The sequence below is a fragment of the Lycium ferocissimum genome, chromosome 11 (genome assembly GCF_029784015.1).
Source record: "Lycium ferocissimum isolate CSIRO_LF1 chromosome 11, AGI_CSIRO_Lferr_CH_V1, whole genome shotgun sequence".
NCBI classification, from domain to species: Eukaryota; Viridiplantae; Streptophyta; class Magnoliopsida; order Solanales; family Solanaceae; genus Lycium; species Lycium ferocissimum.
Window position 1 is genome coordinate 18,666,053 of NC_081352.1, and position 18,676 is coordinate 18,684,728.

The window sequence follows — 18,676 nt, forward strand, 5'->3', positions numbered from 1 at the left end:
TTGGAAGAAGGGTATCTGTCACGAGTAACCCTTGTGGTATTGCAGAAGAGACATCATACACATTTGCTCCCTGCAAATCACAATGATCCTAACATGACAGACAAGGATGGAAACATCTTGCCAGGTAATGTGATGGCTACCAAGATGTGCTACCTTATGGAGCCTGATGTTTACTGGTATAGCCACGCTAAAATCCGAGGTACTAGCCATCTAGATCATTACCATGTACTGATTGATGAGAATAGATCCGGTGCAGCTATAAACTGGCCCAAAGTCGCAGGTGTGCAAACACAGAACCAGCCAGAGAAATCCGTGTTTTTGAAACGCGTAATATCTCTTATAAGTTGAATTCTGTCAATCTTAATTTTGGAAGACACCTTAAAGCAGCTTCTTCCAGTAGGCTTATTCTTTCTTTATTCAACACTTGGTGGAGCTGTAAAGCTCAAAATTATATTTTTCAGACTATCTTGAGCATCACCCCATTATTATATGCTGGGAACTATGGAACGAAAGATGCGCTGCAAAGTATGGTGCTAAGAAATTTTATATTTCCAGAGTTCATTATTTTATTCTTAACCATCTCCCATCTCAGGTGGGTCATAATATCAATATCGATGAAATCTATATTTGGAATGGTAGTTGTGATGTTCTTACCTCCCTCGCCCTCGTATTGTTTGTATAACTGTGGTATGGAAATATTCTTTGTTTGGTTGGGCGAATATCAACACGGACAGAAGTAGGTTGGATGATGGAACAATTGGAACATGTGGAATAGTTCGGAATCACAGGGGAGAACTCATTATGGCATTTGCGCTAAGGACTGGGAAATGGCTCTAACAACTTGGCTGAGGCAAATGCGGCACTTTTTGGATTAAAATGGTGCTATGATAATGGTCCTCATAGGGTTGTGCTAGAAAGCGATTCCAAATTAGTGATTGATATGATCTACAATAAGAATAAACCTCCATGGCACCTAGAAGATATCATCAGGAAGATCAAAGAATTAAGTATCTTCAACAATGTTTATTTCAATATTGCTACCAAGAAGCAAACCAAATTACGGATGCCTTATACAAATGGAGTCACAATCCATGACAAGATTATGGACCAATCCAGTGAACTTCCAAGGACAGCGATAGGACCTTACCGAATGGATAGGCTGCAGGTACCTGCTTTAAGACGAAAAGTCACAAAAACATTATTCACCCGGAATACTTAGTATGTAAGACATGTGAACTAAATGTTAGTTTTCATGTCTCCAGTTTTTTGTTTTTCGTTTTCTTCGGAGGTTTTTGATTTTATGTCCCCCTCCTCTTGTCAATAATTATCTCTTTTATGATATATAACGAGGAGGTGAAAGCCTGGGTGGATGGGTTTAGATTAAGAAAAATAAAACCGACCTGCATCACCCTGAAAATAACATTCTCATGCAACCTCATAGCCATGATAGATCAATAACATGTTTCAAGGTACAAACTCCACTGTAGAGGGGCGTAATTTTATTGACAAAAAACAAATACGAAAGATGAAGGCTATCAAACCTTACCTTCCTACACAAGATATATATCAGAAGATAGTACATATGGTAAAAGCACTTTGATATTAAGAAGAACAGTTAATAAAAAGCAACATCCCCTAGATTTTATTTAGACTAAAAGGAAGTCCTTGATCCAAATGGCAGAACGCTTTGGGTATCTTTTGAGATTATCCGCCTAGTCTTTAAAGTTGATGCCAAATCTCTGGCTATACCCGTCACTCCATTGAAAATTATCTAGAAATGACCATGCGTAGAAAGCTTTAACATTTACTCCATGACTGAAAAAAAAGTAAAAAGAGAAAAAAGCCAAAAAAAAGGAAGAATATATTAATTGTATCCCAATGAATATCTTAAATAAATATTTCTCAAATTCAAATTAATGAAATAGTGAGTATCAATTTACAAGGTCCTACTGAAAAAACAAAGTAGAGGTTCTCCCTTGATTGCCTGATAGATCGCGAAAATATGAGATTTATAGAAATCAACCCTCTGAGAATCATTGACACCCTCTTCAATTTTGGTAACATTTAACTCAGTCATTCCTGATAACGTAATAGCAATCCAAAACATTATAAAAATAAAAATTTAGGTGAAATTGCCGATATATACTTTAACCTATTCAATAGGTAGTTAAAATTTCATTTGGATGTAAATCCGCAATAATTAATTGGCTTACCACATTCGGTGATGTAAACAATTGGATTCTTGTAACGATGCTTTATGAAAATAAGAAGCTTTTGAAGTCGCCATGGAACAACAGATAAGGTACTTGAACCAGTCTACAAATAATTGAATTTAAACTTGTTGGATTTTTATTGTGGGTTGGGTCATGGGTCGCTCATGACCTGACCCGGCCCTAATTGAAGATAACGCCAGTATAAGCTTCTTGAAGTTAACACCCAATATAACTCCTACACACTATTTAGTAAGTGTACGTGGTTTTCGGATGAAAACTTCAGAATCGCTTTTCTTTTTTATATAGAAAAGAACGTTTTTTTCTCCATGAATAAGTTCGCAAAAATATTCTCCTCTTCTAAAATTCTAAGCAAAGAACAGACATACAAAAGGATATCTAGTTCGTGAATAGAACTTTGTTTCCTAGTGAGACGAAGTCGACCTTGGGCAATTTCTTTGGTGGTAAAATCAACAACTTCCGCTGCAATTGAAAGGTACACAATTCGTTGTTCTTGCCCCAATCGTATCAGAGCCTAGGGCTTTATCTGATTCTAGTATGTGTTTCTTCGTTGTCGGAAGCATGGTTCAATAGTCACAGATTTTCGAGACCTAACTATTATAATATGATGCTAAAAGTTTCATGCGTTGTGGTAGTATGTGACTTTGTATATTTAAAGCCTAAAATTGGCCAAATTGAATAGTCTGACTTTTTTTGTTTGTTTGTTTCTGGTCATGTTTTTTAACCTAACACAGTTATTCTATAAAGATGGACTTGATAACTTGGTTGGAATCCATTGGGATTTGAGAATTGTTTTTTAGTTATCTATTACAACTAGAAGTTTTGTAATTTGACTTCGTGTCCATCAATCAAAACCGTGTTAAACATGAGAACATTTGTTACTGTTGAAATCATGTTGGATTTTTTTTTTTTTTTGTTCTCATTTAAACCAAAAAAAAAGACATACTGGAAATCTAATTACGTGTTTCAGACCTTCAAAATTTCAGCATGAATCTTATACATTCATAATCTACTTGTTTAAAGCTTTCCGTTGATATATTACTCATTAAAAAACGGATTTAAAACGAGTACGATATGATTTATTGAAGTTATGCTGAAAATTATGACAGTTTTTTTTTTTTGGAAAACAGCATTCTGTAATTTAATTTCTGGAAATTGCTTGTTATGAATTATAATTTTTGGTATATATTTTCAAAATCTACTCGTTACAGGCTTTCCGTTGATATATTACTCATTAAAAATGGATTTAAAACGAGTGAGTTATGATTTTTTGAAGATAAGCCGAAAATTGTGATAGTTTTTTTTTTTTTTGAAAAACTGCATTTTGTAATTTAATTTCTGGAAATTGCTTGTTAAGAATTACAATGTGCGATATAAATTCAGAATCTACTAGTTACAAGCTTTCCGTTGATATATTACCCACTAAAAACAGATTTAAAACGAGTGAGTTATGAAGTGTTGAAGTTATGTTTAGTAAAATAAAATAAAAGTTTTTTTTTTTTTTTTTTTTTTTTTTTTTTTTTAAATTTAAAAAAACCTCCTAATAGCCATGCCATTATATTGGTATATGATCCTTAAACGTATTTTTGTCTTCTACGAGTAATGTGGCTTGTGTTGTCATATTGAATGGTATGTCCACTCTTATTGTTTCATTGTTCCCATTTCGTACATGGTGGACAGGACAAGCTCTAAGTACTCAAGTGGGAGTTCCCAAAATCGAGCAAGGAGACAATGTAGAAGAGTACGTTGTCGTGGGACACATTTCCATGGACGTGAAGTCAAAAGGAATAATGTTCCGAGGGCGACGCAAAATCTACTAAGGGATCAAAGGGCTATACGAAGGGAAGGAGAGAAGAAATTCAAAGAGTTTAAAGCTTTTAAGATGTCTCCTAATACTTCAGTGCCTGAACATATTGAACTTTTTCGGTTGCAACGAGAAGAACTGGCTAATTTTATTGAAATCTCGGATTGGGAAGATTTAGCAATTTTAGTAGATTGCCTCCGAGAGCCTTAGAGTGGTATTTTAGTTAATATTTATCACGATTTCTTTCCAAGTCAACATTTTAAGGTGTATGTTCAAGAACTTGAAGTGGAGTGGGAGATTATGAACTTGTAATTTGAATTGTGAATTTCTTTTCAATATATGGTTATGTTGTTTAACTTTCTTTTAAATCCTGTTTATTTATTTATTTTAAATGGGTTGAGACTTAATTGAAAGTTATTAAATGAAATTCACGCTAAGATTTTTTTTCCATTTTTGATTAAACGTTTAGACTGTAGATGATGATCAGAAACTTTGTGACCTTTCGATTTTACACTAAATGTGAAGTCATTTATGGCAATTAATTTGCTTGAGTGTGAATATCACATGCATAAATTTGTTAAAGTAAATATTGATGAGTATAAACTTGCTTAATTGTCTCAATCAACATATATGACATCTAAGAGCATCATTACTGACTTAAACAAAGGAGAAAAACTGAATGGCGAGAATTATGACATCTGGAGTCGTAAAATGTGGTATGTACTAGAAGAGCAAGATGCTCTAGAAGGTATTAACCATGTTTTGGTTCACCCAGACGAGGGTAACACTGCCCAACACAGAAGAGATCTGGAAACTTACAATGCATGAAAAAAGAAAGATTCTACTGCATGTGGAATTATTGTAAATTCTGTCGTTGATGATCTCATTCACGAATGTGAAGAATACCCTACTGCTCATGCTATGTGGGTACACTTACGAGAGACTTATGGGGGTGCCACACTGACCCGCCTTAGACAACTGACTATCAAATTTGACACTTACAAGAAGCGTCATGATCACAATGTCAAGCAACACCTTAGGGTGATGTCTAACATGATTGCTCAACTCAAAAGTGCTGGTCATGTTCTCTCTGATGAGCAGCAGGTTCAGGCAGTGATCCGATCTCTTCCCAATAGTTGGGAACATTTAAAGGTGAACTTAACCCATAATGATAGCATCAAAACTTTTTCTGATGTTGCCTGTCATGTCGAGCTTGAAGGCGAGCGGCTTGGTGCTGCTAAAACTGTATCTAATGCCTATGTGGTAGAATCTAGTGGCAAAAAGTCTTCAGGATTCAAACGCAAGAAGAATCGAAAAAATGACGGAAAGGGTAAGGAGACTGGAGAAGGACCGTCCAAGAAAAGGAACAAGCCAAATGCCAAGAAAGGAAAACGTTTTTTCAAGAAGAAAGACAAGAGTAAGATGAAATGCTACAACTGCCATGTTCCAGGGCATTTTGCTCATGACTGTCCCGAGCCGAAAAAGGTAGCATTTCAAAACGCATCTCTAAGTGCTACATATGTTTCTAGCACTGTTTTACTAACTGAATCTTATCCTGTGTGGATTGTAGACTCAGGGGCCACTGACCATGTTAGTCGTGATAGAGAAGCATTTGTGGAGTTTCGTCGAGTCTCACCTGGATCAAGGTGGATATATGTAGGAAATAATACAAAGCTTGAAGTCAAAGGGATAGGCACTTGCAAAACGGACTTGCGTGGTGGGCGAACTTTGATGTTGCATGACGTCCTATATGCTCCAGAGATCCGACGTAACTTAGTATCTATGTCTGTTCTTCTAGATCTAGGTTTCGATTTAAAGTTTAGTCGTAATGGTGTTAGAATTACTCAAGACAATGTTTTTGGACTTCGTTATGATGGTATTATCGTTTTAGATTGTAATCCTTCAACTTATGACTATTATGTTGACTGTTGTGTAATGACATGTTATTCTAGTAACAGTGATGTTGATGTTATTACATGGCATGCAAGATTAAGTCACGTAGGGCAAGACCGGATGAATAGATTGGCAAAGGAAGGGCATTTAGGTCCTTTCTCCAAAATTGAAAAGCCAATTTGTGAAAATTGTCTTGCCGGAAAGATTACGCGTAAACCATTTGGGAAGGCTAAGAGAGCAGATTCCCCATTGCAATTAATCCATTCTGATAGTTGTGGTCCAATGAATGTGAGGGCAAGGTCAGGTGCTTTGTATTTCATTACATTTATTGATGATTTCACGCGCTTTGGTTATGTCTATTTGATTTCTCATAAATCTGAAGCACTTGAATGCATTAGAAAATATATGAATGAAGTTGAGAATCAATTAGATAAAAGTATAAAAGACTTTAAGAATCGATAGAGACCATGAATATTTATCAAAACAGTTTGAAGAATTATGTAATGAAAAAGGCATTATGAGACAGTTAACTACTCTTTACACACCTCAACAGAATGGTGTAGCAGAAAGGAGGAATAGAATATTATTGGACATGACAAGATCCATGATGGCGCAGGCAAATTTGTCTATCACCTTCTGGGTTGATGCGTTATTGACTGCAGCCTACATACTAAATAAAGTGCCTTCTAAATCGCTTCTTCCACTCCTATTTATGAGCTATGGACTGGTCATAAACCGAACTTGAATGATCTATGACCTTGGGGTTGTGCTGCATATGTAAAGGATCATTTTGGTAAGTTTGGAAAACTAAGTCCAAAAGGGAAGAAATGTATCTTCATAAGATACTTAGAACACTCCAAAGGGTACATGTTCATTGGTGAATTAGAATATGGAAGTATAACTGAAATTGAATCCCGAGATATCACATTTTTAGAAAATGATTCCTAAAAAAGGTGAAATAAAAGAAGGAGAGCCTCTTTACGAAATGTTAAATTCAGATGATCAGACAATGTCTTTGGACATGTTTGATAGTCAAATAGATCAAGGATCGGTTCCTGGTCCAAGTGGGAGTTTTGAATCCCAAAATCCTTTAGAGGAATTTGAATTTCAATAGCATAAGAGTACCAGAAAAAGTGTATCTAAACGATCTTATGGGATTGAAGATTATGTTTTCCTGGTGTCTCCCACAGAATTGGATGAGCCTAATTCTGTGACTGAGACTTTGGCAAGTCCTGGAAAAGAAGAATGGATGAAAGCAATGAAAGAAGAATTGGAGTCCATGAGAACCAACAAAGTCTAGGATCTGGTTGACCTTCCTTCTAGGCATAGAGCTATTAGGAACAAATGGGTTCTCAAGGTTAAACGTAAAGTGGACGGGTCAATAGAAAGATACAAGGCACGATTGGTCGCTAAAGGTTTTACCCAACAAGCTGGAATAGATTATGAGGAATCCTTTTCACCAGTTGTGAAGTTTACCTCAATTCGGTTACTTTTGGCTATTGTTGCACGTTTGGATCTAGAGTTACACCAAATGGACGTGAAGACAGCTTTTCTCAATGGAGAATTAAACGAGGAAATCTACATGGAACAACCTGTAGGTTTCATCGTTAAAGGCCAAGAAAAGAAAGTTTGCAAATTAAAAAGATCTATTTATGGCCTGAAGCAGTCTTCAAGGCAGTGGTATTTGAGATTTCACAAAGAGATGATTTCATATGATTTCACCATGATCAATGAAGACCATTGCATCTATGTGAAGAAGTCCAATGGAATGTTTGTAATTCTTTCCCTTTACGTGGATGATATTTTATTAGCGGAAATAATTTGGAGTATGTGAAAACTATCAAGTCATGGCTTTCAAAGTCATTCGACATGAAAGACATGGGTGAAGCAGACTATATATTGGGTGTTAAGATCCAAAGAGATCGTTCCAAGAAGGTTTTGAGTCTATCTCAAGAAACTTATATAAGGAAAATTTTGGAACGCTTCTGAATGAATAGTTGCAAACCCATGGATACTCTTATAGCAAGAGGTGAGACTTTAAGCCTTGAAATATATCCAGAGACTGAAAAAGAAAAAGAAGACATGTCTTGAGTTCTATATTCTAGTGCTGTCGGGAGCTTGATGTACGCTATAATGTGCACTCGTCCGGACATTTGTTATGCCGTAGGTCTGGTTAGCAGGTATCAGTCCAATCCTGGAAGAGATCATTGGAAAGCTGTGAAGAGGATCTTTCGGTACCTGAAAGGAACTGTTGATTATTCACTATGTTATAGTGGAAATGATTTACACTTGAGAGGATACACAGATGCTGATTGGGGTGGTGACCGGAATGATAGAAAATCGACATCCGATTATGCTTTCTTACTTAATGGTGGTGCTATTTCATGGAAAAGTAAGAAACAAACTTGCACGACTCTTTCAACTATGGAAGCTGAGTTTGTGGCTTGTAAAGTGCATCCGCGTACAAGAAGCTGTTTGGTTAAAAAGATTCTTTGAGCATTTGGGCGTAGCAAAGAATTCTCAAGGATCAATGATTTTACATTGTGATAGTCAAGTGGCTATTGCATGCACAAATGATCCTAAATATCATAGCAATACCAAACACATTGACATCAAGTATAACTTTGTAAGAGACACAGTAGCAAGTAGAGAAGTAACTTTGCAATACATACCTACGCGAGAAATGATAGCTGATCCTTTTACAAAGGCGATATCTAGAGACCTATTTGAGAAACATATTATGGCTCTAGGTTTGCTTAGGATATGATTATATTTTTGTAAAATGACTTGGTTGTTATAATATTTTCATCAATATTTGACTCTTGAATTTGTGTTCATATCTTCTATGCATGTGATGATGTAATTTTATTGATAAAGTGTGTCGAACAAGTCGCGAGATTAGCTTTCTCACACGAGCAATCACCTCTTACGTTGAGTAATGTGAAGAGATATGTTCCACCATCATGTTATGACTTGTTTTGAAAGCCAGATATGAGTTTCTCTAAGAAGATGGAGCTGAGGATCATCGAAGAGAGAAGCTCAGGTTAGACATCTGGAGGTGTCTAGATCAAGATCTGTACGGTGTTGAATAAGTGAATGAATAAGACACACACGCCATTAGAAGATGAGAACACCGTAACACGTGGTTCATACCACGTGTGCTAAGCGACTAATGGGTTAATGGAAGAATGAATCCCTGCTTCTTCATTGTGTGAGACCTCGAAAAGTTACATTAACTTTTCCATGGAATACCCTTTGACCTTTGACTGTTTCTTGAAGTCACAATCAGTGTTGCTACTTAAGCATGTTACTAATAGCCATGAGTGATTCGGCAATGCAGTGCATGTCTAGGAAAGCAGTTGATTTGGAACAGATAGATTCGAGTAGAAAGGGAAGACAATAAAATTATTAATTTAACTTGTATTCAAAGGCCGGCCATTACACTTACCATAAGGGTGTCAAGTGTAATTGTGGATATAAAGTTAAACATGTACTCAAGTTCACCTCTTTAGAGGACGAGGGATTAGATAACTAGCTACTAGTGTAGCGGATGATATCTGGGGTATTACGAGTAATATGATCCTTATAATTGATAGTGGATTCTTTCCGCATGTGATTGAATTGCTATATGGAGCTCTTGTAAAACCTTAATAGGTATTGGCTCTTGAAGCTCGTAGGTCGCACGAACTATTTGTCTGTATGAATTATGTGTGTTATTAGCATGGTACTGATTTGGGTCTAGTCCACGATGTGCGAAGTGGGAGATGTGGGATTTTTATTGTGGGTTGGGTCGTGGGTCGCCCATGTGGACCCGACCCGGCCCAATTAGAGAAGATAACCCTGCAGGAAGTTACTTAGAAGTTAACACCCAATATAACTCCTACACACTATTTGTAAGTGTACGTGGGTTTTCAGATGAAAACTTCTTGTAACTGCTTCTCTTTTATATAGAAAAAGAACGCTTTTTCTCCATGAACAGCAAGTCTACAAAAATATTCTCCTCTTCTAAAATTCTCCCTAAAGAACACACATACAAAAGGATATCTAGTTCGTGAATAGAACTTTGTTTCCTAGTGAGACGAAGTCGACCATGGGCAATTTCTTTGGTGGTAAGATCAACAACTTCCGCTGCAATTGAAAGGTACACAATTCGTTGTTCTTGCCCCATTATTGATTTATAACAAAACTCTTGATGAGAAAACATAAAATAGACACACGCGTGCGAACACATTGTATATATTTGTATTTTTATGTTTATTTTGTATTTTACCTATTTGTTATAGCTTTAATGACTTAAATCCTAATGAGATATTAGCATCATAATGGCAAGCAATACACGTTCTAGGCCATTAGATCAAATGGATAAAATGTTAAATCTATACATGTGAAAATGAGATGTACAGATGTCCCAATAAGGGGGTATGAGAGGTTGACTATGGTGAGCATTATAAGAGGTAGAGGTAGAACAAAGAAGTATTGGAGAGAGGTGGTTATACAAAACATGACATACCCTCAGCTTACCAAGGACATGGACCTAGATAGGAGCATATGAAGCTTGCTGATTAAGGTAGAAGGTTAGTAGGTAGTTGAACGTCATCTAGTTTCCCTTTTCAGTAACTTGTTATTATTAATCTCCTACTATCTTATTCATTGATTTTATTATTACATATTGTTTCCTTTGGTTCGATTACCGTGTTAATTGTAGTTGTTATTATTATCTTTTCCTTTATATTCAAAATGAATTATTTACTACTGTATTTTCTTTTCATATCCGATTTTAATATGCTTTACTCGAGCCGAAGGTCTATCGAAGACATACTCTCTACCTTCAATAGGTAGGGACAATGTTGCGCACACATCACTCTCGACAGACCCCACTTGTGAGATATTATTGCGTATGTTGTTTTAAATAAAATGTTAAATCTGACAAATCAAAGTTTTTTCAATAACGGATTTCAAAAGTGCTCATTTTTGGCACACTTGAAAGACCAAAAATTGTTCATAACTATATTTAAGGAATCATTTTAAACCTACCCTCAAACAGAGGAATCATTTTTATCATTTTCACTTTGAGTTTCATGGTCGTAATTATTTTCGTTAAATTATACGTCAATAAATTTAGAAAAGTGAAATTTTACTACATATTAAAGAATTAAATTATTAACTTTTACCGTAATGTATACTCTATATTATCCTAAAAGTAGGAAGTATAAATGTCAAAACTGAATTACCAGGACACCTATCAAAAGTTTAACGATTATTTTACTTCACTAAATTAAACGCTACTCCTGAAACCAAATTATCTTTTCAACATTTATGTACAAAAAATGTAAAACCATTATACAAATAATGATGCCTTATAAGTCTTTTCCATTATCTATCATTACTGATTACCAAACACTAGTAAAAATAGAAATTAACGACAGATAAATTCTGTAGCTAAACAACAAAACTCGTCGATAATCCTATTTAGCGACATATTATCAAAAAATTGTTAATAACAATTTAGCGACGAATTCCTAGCTAATTTCAAATTTTGTAGTGAAAATAGAAATATATGATTTCATTATTTGATCTGAACATGAACATGAGAGTAATTGAAGAGATCAATTAACTTGCATTTAGTAGTTGCAATTAGTGTTTTTCTTATGGATGTATGTAAATTTTTATGTTTTTTGAGTTAACTTTCTTATTTTCTAAAGTTTGACTCTTCAATATTCTAGATGATTTTATGTGAATTTTGGCTTATAAATAGTACGTCAGTTTTATTAAGAGACATATCTTCAGTATTTGAAAATATTCGATGAAGATATATATTGTTGTGGTGATACTTCTTTTATATTGCTAACCAAATTCATGGAGGTTGAGATAATGATTATTTACAAAGTTTTCATTTTTTTGGCTTGAAGAACAAGCTAATCAAGTATTGGTGAAGAATATTAAAGGAGCACTTCAGTATCTCTTATAAAAATATGTTTTCATCTGTAACCATGAACTGTAGTTAATGCTTTTTCTCCATTCCAATAGTAGTGATTTCTGTTGAAAGTGCCAACAAATTCTCTTCCCTAAGTATTTAATTTCTTCTCAATTTTCCATGGTTGTTCTCTACTCCCTTGCCCCTTCACCTAATAAACTCCATTCATCATGCTTAATTTTTTTTTTCCCTTCTTCTTCTTCCTTTCTTTCTTTCTTTATTTATTTTTTTTTTTTGATTGAAGGTTTCACCCATGAAGGGTGTGATGAGGTTTAGAAGGAAGAGCAAGTTGAGCCCGAGGTATATTGGGCAATTGGAGATTGTTCAGTGTATTCGGGAAGTGGTTTATGAGTTGGCTTTGCGACCTGGTTTATTGGATGTTCATCCTGTATTTCATATTTCAATGCTGAAGAAGTACCACCCGGATGGTTCTCATTTGATTCAGTGGGATTCTGTGTTACTTGATCAAAATCTAGTATTTGAGGAGGAGCCGGTGGCAATTCTGGACCAACAGGTTTGAAAGTTAAGATCAAATGAGATAGCTTCGGTGAATGTTCAATCAAGGAATCATCCGGTCGAGGAGGCTACGTGGGAGACCAAGTCAAACATCTGGAGTAAATACCCTCAGCTTTTCAACAGTTCAGTTGCTTCCTTTTCTTTATCGTTCGAGGGACGAACGTTTATTTAAGTGGTAGATGATGTAACGATTCGCTAGGTCATTTTGAGCTTTTGGACTCTTTTCACCCAAAATACCCTTCCTGTCACTTTAGAATGGTATTCATGACTTGCGGAGATGGATTACACAATTTCCGAGGCAATCGGGTGTGTATCAGAGAAGAAAAAAGTTAAATTGGAAGTTCTTAGGTTAAGAAAATGGAAAAGTTTGACCAAAGTCAACATTGGAGGTTAAACGAACTCGGATTGGAGTTCCACCAATTCCATTAGGTCCGGAACATAATTTATAACTTCATCGAGTAGTTGGTATGCATCCTAAAGGCTCGGAGGTGTTTTGCAATGTTGGTTGAGAAACTAGTCAAGTTTATAAGTTAGAGTTGACCACAGCTAACATCGAGTCAAGGCGACCCCGGGTCGGTATTTTGAGTGCACGAGCAGGTTCGTAGCGTGTTTTATGATTGAAATTCATCTTTAGTTTTTATTCGAGAGGTTGTGAATGAGTTTAGAGGGTTAAATCCTAAAATTAGAGTGAAACGCCCTGAACTTTCATATTAGAATTCGTCGTGAGTAAGTTAAGATGAACATGAAAGGTTGAAGGAATTAATATGGATAATGATAGTTTAAAATGAAATTTAAGTAAGTGTCGTAAGGTTTCGGGGCTAAACAAATCGAAAGAAACAAGTTCATCAAAAGTTGGCAGAAGTTGTCGCAAGTTACGTTCATAAGTTTACTGAAATTTGGGTCCAATGTCACTGAGCTTTTCTCCCAATATACTTGGATTTACGGGGTGATCTACTAACCTAATTGAAGATCTACGAGTCTAGTTTCCAACACATTAAACCGCTCATCGATACGACATCAGAGTAGAGAGATATTCGTGTTTCTGCGAGACTGTCCAGGCAGCCAGCTTGGGACCCAGTTGAGGCGGTGGCCAACTTTATCCTGTTATTTATGTACACCAACCCTTGTATCTTGTCATTTTTTCACTTCCACACAGTTCCTAAGAGTTCCCAAATGCTCTCTAAGAGATCCCCAATCATCCAAGAGTGAAATCTAAAGAAAACAACGCAAATCAAACATAGAGAATCCCGGGGTGCTTGTAGATTATTTCTTCTTCTCTTGTGGTTGAATTGGAGAATTCTTCAAGGTGAAGTAACGCCTGATTTCAATTTTTCCTTGTTGCTAAAGGTAAGAATATGTCTCTCATTCATGTATTTGAGCTTGTAGAAGTCATAGCTAGCTTGTACGGCTGAAAACCCGTGAAATAAAAGTCAGAAATCATTGTTGAGTTGTTGTAGTATATTGGACTGTTTTGGAAGCTGTTCCAAGTTAAAGCAAGCTATAATCTGGAAAAAAAATTGCTGTGTTGAAGGTAAGAAATCCTTTTCCCATGATATATATGAGTTGGTGCTAGTTATAGTTGTGTTATCTCCATGGAAAAATTTGTGGAATAGCAACTACAAGTTATAAATTAGTGTTGAATGTTGTTGTAGTGGGTTGTTGGGACTGTTCTTGTGTTGTTGAAGGGCTGAACGTGTGATTGTTTGTTTTTGATGATGTTTTTTGTGTTGTTGTGATGCTATGAACTTGGGATATGTAAAAGAAAAAGGGGAGATACTATGTGATTCGCCGTAAAGAGAGCTTGTTACTCAATGCGTCATGTCCTAGTTTTCTGTTTTAGTTGATGATAGTTCTATTGTCGTTGTTGTGACAAGTTATGGGTTGTTCATGTCATGTTTAGATTCTGGAAGTATGAGCATATGGTGTATGAGTTAGTTTGATGGTTTGATTATGCTTAGAAGGGGTAAATTGTAAGTTGAATAACTAGAAAATTTAGTTAAAGTTGTAAAATGTGTTGTAAAGCATGATGATGTTGTTCTTGTGGTTTAAGGGGACTGGAGATGTTGGTAAGTTAGTAGTCGTGTGTTGTTGATCATATTACAAGGGTTAGAAAGGAGTTAGAAAAAGATGTACGCCGTAGAACCACGTATAGAACGATTGCCAATAGTTGGCTAAGTTATTACACTTTCTTGTTAATAGTAGTGATGTTTTCTTATTGTAGCATGGCTATGGAGGAAGGATGGTTCTTCATCAGCATCCAACGATTGACATTAAGGTACGCAAGGCTACTCCTTGACCTGCCGCTATGGCACGACGTGTGTTGTTTGTTTCTTATATTAATCATGAGTGTCTAGAGCTGATGAATGTGTTGCTTTTATATTGTAAGTCCTGTGAGCCTCTTAAGAAATTGTATATGTCCAGATTAAGTGCACTCAAGCGTTTACTCATAGAGTCATGTTTCAAGTTGTTATGATGGAATTATAGTTTCACCTAAGTATGAAGATGTGAATGGTACATGAAGTATAATGAAAGAGGTAATAAAGCATTGTCAATTATGAAAAAGGCTTAAGATAAACGATAGTATGTGACCGAGGTCCAAGAGGTTGTCATGGGACATAGAGTGTAACATAAGGAGAACAGGTTAAGAGAACCCAAGCTGCCCAATTGAGTCATAGAGCATCCTCTAGTGTAAATTAGGTATCACAGAGAGGCACTTCTTTTTTCTTCTTTTGGCATGACTCCAACGACCGAACGTAAACGAACAAACGATACTAAAAAATGATACTATTCTTAGTAAACATAGAAAGCTTATGTTCATTGTCCTTTATAATGTAAATTCGGATTCATGGCATTGATTCTTGATTCTTATTGAATGTTGATGATGTTAGTTCATAAGGTAATCAGAGGCTGAACGACTATCGGTCACTCCAAAAGATGTTCTAATGATCTTGAAAGACTCTTCAGATAGTCTATCTATATTTGTAACAGTAATGACGTTGTATACGCTTATACAGTACATATAAAAGCATGGCTACGTATTCAAACTTTACCACCGAGCTACGGCCGATTGGGCAGTTACGTATTTACCACCGAGCTACGGTCGGTTGGGCAGTTACGCATTTACCACCAAGCTACGCCCGATTGGGCAGTTACGTGTTTACCACCGAGCTACGGCCCATTAGGCAGTTATGCATTTACCCTCAAGCTACGGCCAGTCGGGTAGTTACCATTGATCAGTTAGGCAGTTGGTGTTATAATGTTGATATTAGCTCTGAAGAGCAGCTCGATATAAATAATATAGCCCTTTAAAGTGGCAACATACATAAGTATAATCATTATGCATATCATGGCCCTCAGTGGCGATACAAAGGTTTCAAGTTAATTTGTTGTTCCTTTCATTGATAATGTCTTATTGTTATCTTTCATACCTGCCTTACGTACTCAGTACAATCTTTCTGTACTGACGTCCGTTGGTCGGGGGTGTTGCATTTGTTTATGTTTATATTGCAGGTTCAGGTATACCGAGTAGTAGGAATGCGTTCTAGATGGTACTGATGTTCAGCGAGATGGTGTAAGCTCCACTTCTTCCTGGAGTTGAGTCAGGTCTTGTACCTATACATATAGATATTATGGGTAGGTTGGGGCTATGTCCCGACTATGTTATGGCAGTCAGTGTAACGACCCGTTAGGTCGTTTTGGTTGTTTTGTTATTTTTAGCCTATTTTGCCCTTGTGGACCAGCCCTTTTACTTATTTTGGTTTGTTGTGTAGTGGGTGTGGGTGGCACAATTCCCGAGGTGGTTAAAATATCTTAAGTTGGAAATTTGCTAAGTTGAAGAATCTTTAAATGTTAGGTTGACTTTAGGCATCATCGAGGGTATTTGTGTCATTTTAGAAATTTCATCGATTTCATTAGCTCCAAAATATCAAATATAGGCTGGTTGTGTATTTGGATCGGTTCCCAAAGGACTTGGGTGCGTTTTGGTCATTTGGTTAGAAAGTTAGTTCTTGGCCGTTCAATGTTGACTCGGTCAACGAGACCTCTTTTTGGAACTCCGAGTGAGCGAGTGAGTTCATAGCGTGTTTTTACATATGTTTGCATATTCGGTTTGTATTGGGGAAGTTCCGGGAGAGTCTCGGGATTTTGGGGTGTGAGAGTCAAAACTAGTTTTTGCTGGTTCTGGCGTTTTCGCTTCGGTGAAGGTAGTTCCGCCCCTACGGGACTGCTCCTGCGAGAGGAGCCCACAGGATCAGGGTTGGGTGATTCAGTCTGTCTTGGCTTTTGCAAATATTATTCCGCAGAAGCGATGCCGCTGCTGCGAGGAATTTTTCGTCGCTACGGAACCAGAGTGTTTAATCAATTTACGCCTCGGCGAGGTTTCTTCCGCCGAAGCGAGTGCATAGGTGCGATAATAAGGACGCACGAGCGAGAAATTGCTGAACAGAAACCTATTTAGTATCCCTTTACACTTAGACCTATCATTCAAAACCCTTAAGTCTTGAAAGCGTTTTTGGAGGTGATTAAGGAGATTTCAAGGAGAAGCTATTGGGTAAATCTTCTAAACTTGATATTATGATTATTCCCATGATTTAGATTCATAATCCATGCTTAGAATACTTGAATTAAAGAGGAAAATTGAGGGGTTTTGGAACCTAACCTAAGAATTGGGGTTTTGGTATTTGCGCATGATTTAGTGATTATTAATTGATGATTCTTAGTTTATGAGTAGTATTAAGCATGAGGAACATGATTCTAGGTTCAATTTACTGTTTTTCCCTTTTGGGTTTGGAATCCTAATTTTAGGGCTTAATTTAGGGATTTGGATTTATGTAGCAATATTGGTGTTAATGGATTTGTTTTCGAAAGTATAATCCATATTTTTCTAGACTTTGATCATTCAGAGATTATTCGGAACATCAAGCGGGCTTTGTAATTCTGTAAAACTCTGTAAATTCGGGTTAAGTGTGAAAGCATCTTGGAGAATCAGACTCCACTGTTTTGTTAATGGAAAAATACGGCCAAAGAATACGGCCTGTATTTCGAAATACGGTCCGTATCTCTTGGGTGTATTTCACCTGTCTCCCTATGGAGTCCACTATTTTGTTAATGTAAAATACGGCCACAAAATACGGCCTGTATTTTGAAATTCGGCCCATATTTCAGGGCGTATTTTACCAGCCTCCAGCCGTGTGAATATATAGCAGGTTCAGTTAATTTTATCATTTATTCACAGTCTCATAAACCCTAAGGACGAATATCTTTCCTCCAAGTCTTCTAACATTATGGTGAGAACATCTTTAACATTATTAATCAATCCTAGCATTAAACCCATGATTCTTGAATGAAAAACCTAGGGTTGCAAGGTAATCTTTCTCAAAGTGACTCAAGATAGGGTTTTGGGTGTTCTTCATCGTAAATGTGAATTGTTGAATTACGTAAGGCTTAATTAAGGTATGTCTCTTTTGAAAACCTTATTTTGGATGTGTGTCTCCTTTTCAAAAGTTCTTTATTGAATAAAAAGGTGAACTTTTCATACCTTAAAACCCTAATTCATGCCTTGATTATGGTTGGTGTGCGTGAGGGGAAAAGCCCACATTATACCTTGATTGTATTATACACTATACATGTATACGTAATTTTAATCGTTTTCCTCTATAAGAGATGATCATCAATAATGACTAAGGAATTGGTAATGGTGTTTTATGATGAACTTAAATGCTAATTGATGATGTGACTACCTTGAGATGAATTGTGATTTGCTAATTGATGATCTATGCTATGAACTTTATTGTTGTGTTTGGCCTAGCTACACGAAGGGTAGTCACTATGGATCCTAGTGTGGTAATGCCTAGCCATTCGGGAGGAAGAGTAGCTACTGCGGGTTCGCTACCCAGGTGCGGTTTATGCCTAGCTATTCGGGAGGAAGGATAGCCACCGAGAGTCTAATATTTCGGTGTGGTGCGCAGTTATGTTTAGGGAACCTCAAAGGTCATCCCTTCGATGTGATTCATTCTTGGCCTGCATTGGCATGTGTGATATCCTTATCTCTTTGTGAAAGTATTATTGATGATAATCTAGCAAATTGAAAGGACATAACCGAAAGTTGTAAACTTGATAAAAAAGGGTTCTCATTCGTTTTGATAAGCATATTGAACTAAGTTGAACATTTGTTTAACAATGACCTCACATGGTTTCCAGAACTCATTTCTTTACTTATTATTGTATTTGATTTTTTTATATGTCATATTGTCCCCGAGG

At 36.4% G+C, this 18,676-nt stretch overlaps 1 pseudogene; it reads right to left on the reverse strand.

Moving 5' to 3' along the window:
* Window positions 1–1,646: 1,646 nt before the first annotated feature.
* Window positions 1,647–18,676, reverse strand: part of LOC132038093 (beta-glucosidase 13-like) — an 82,610-nt pseudogene continuing 65,580 nt past the window's right edge.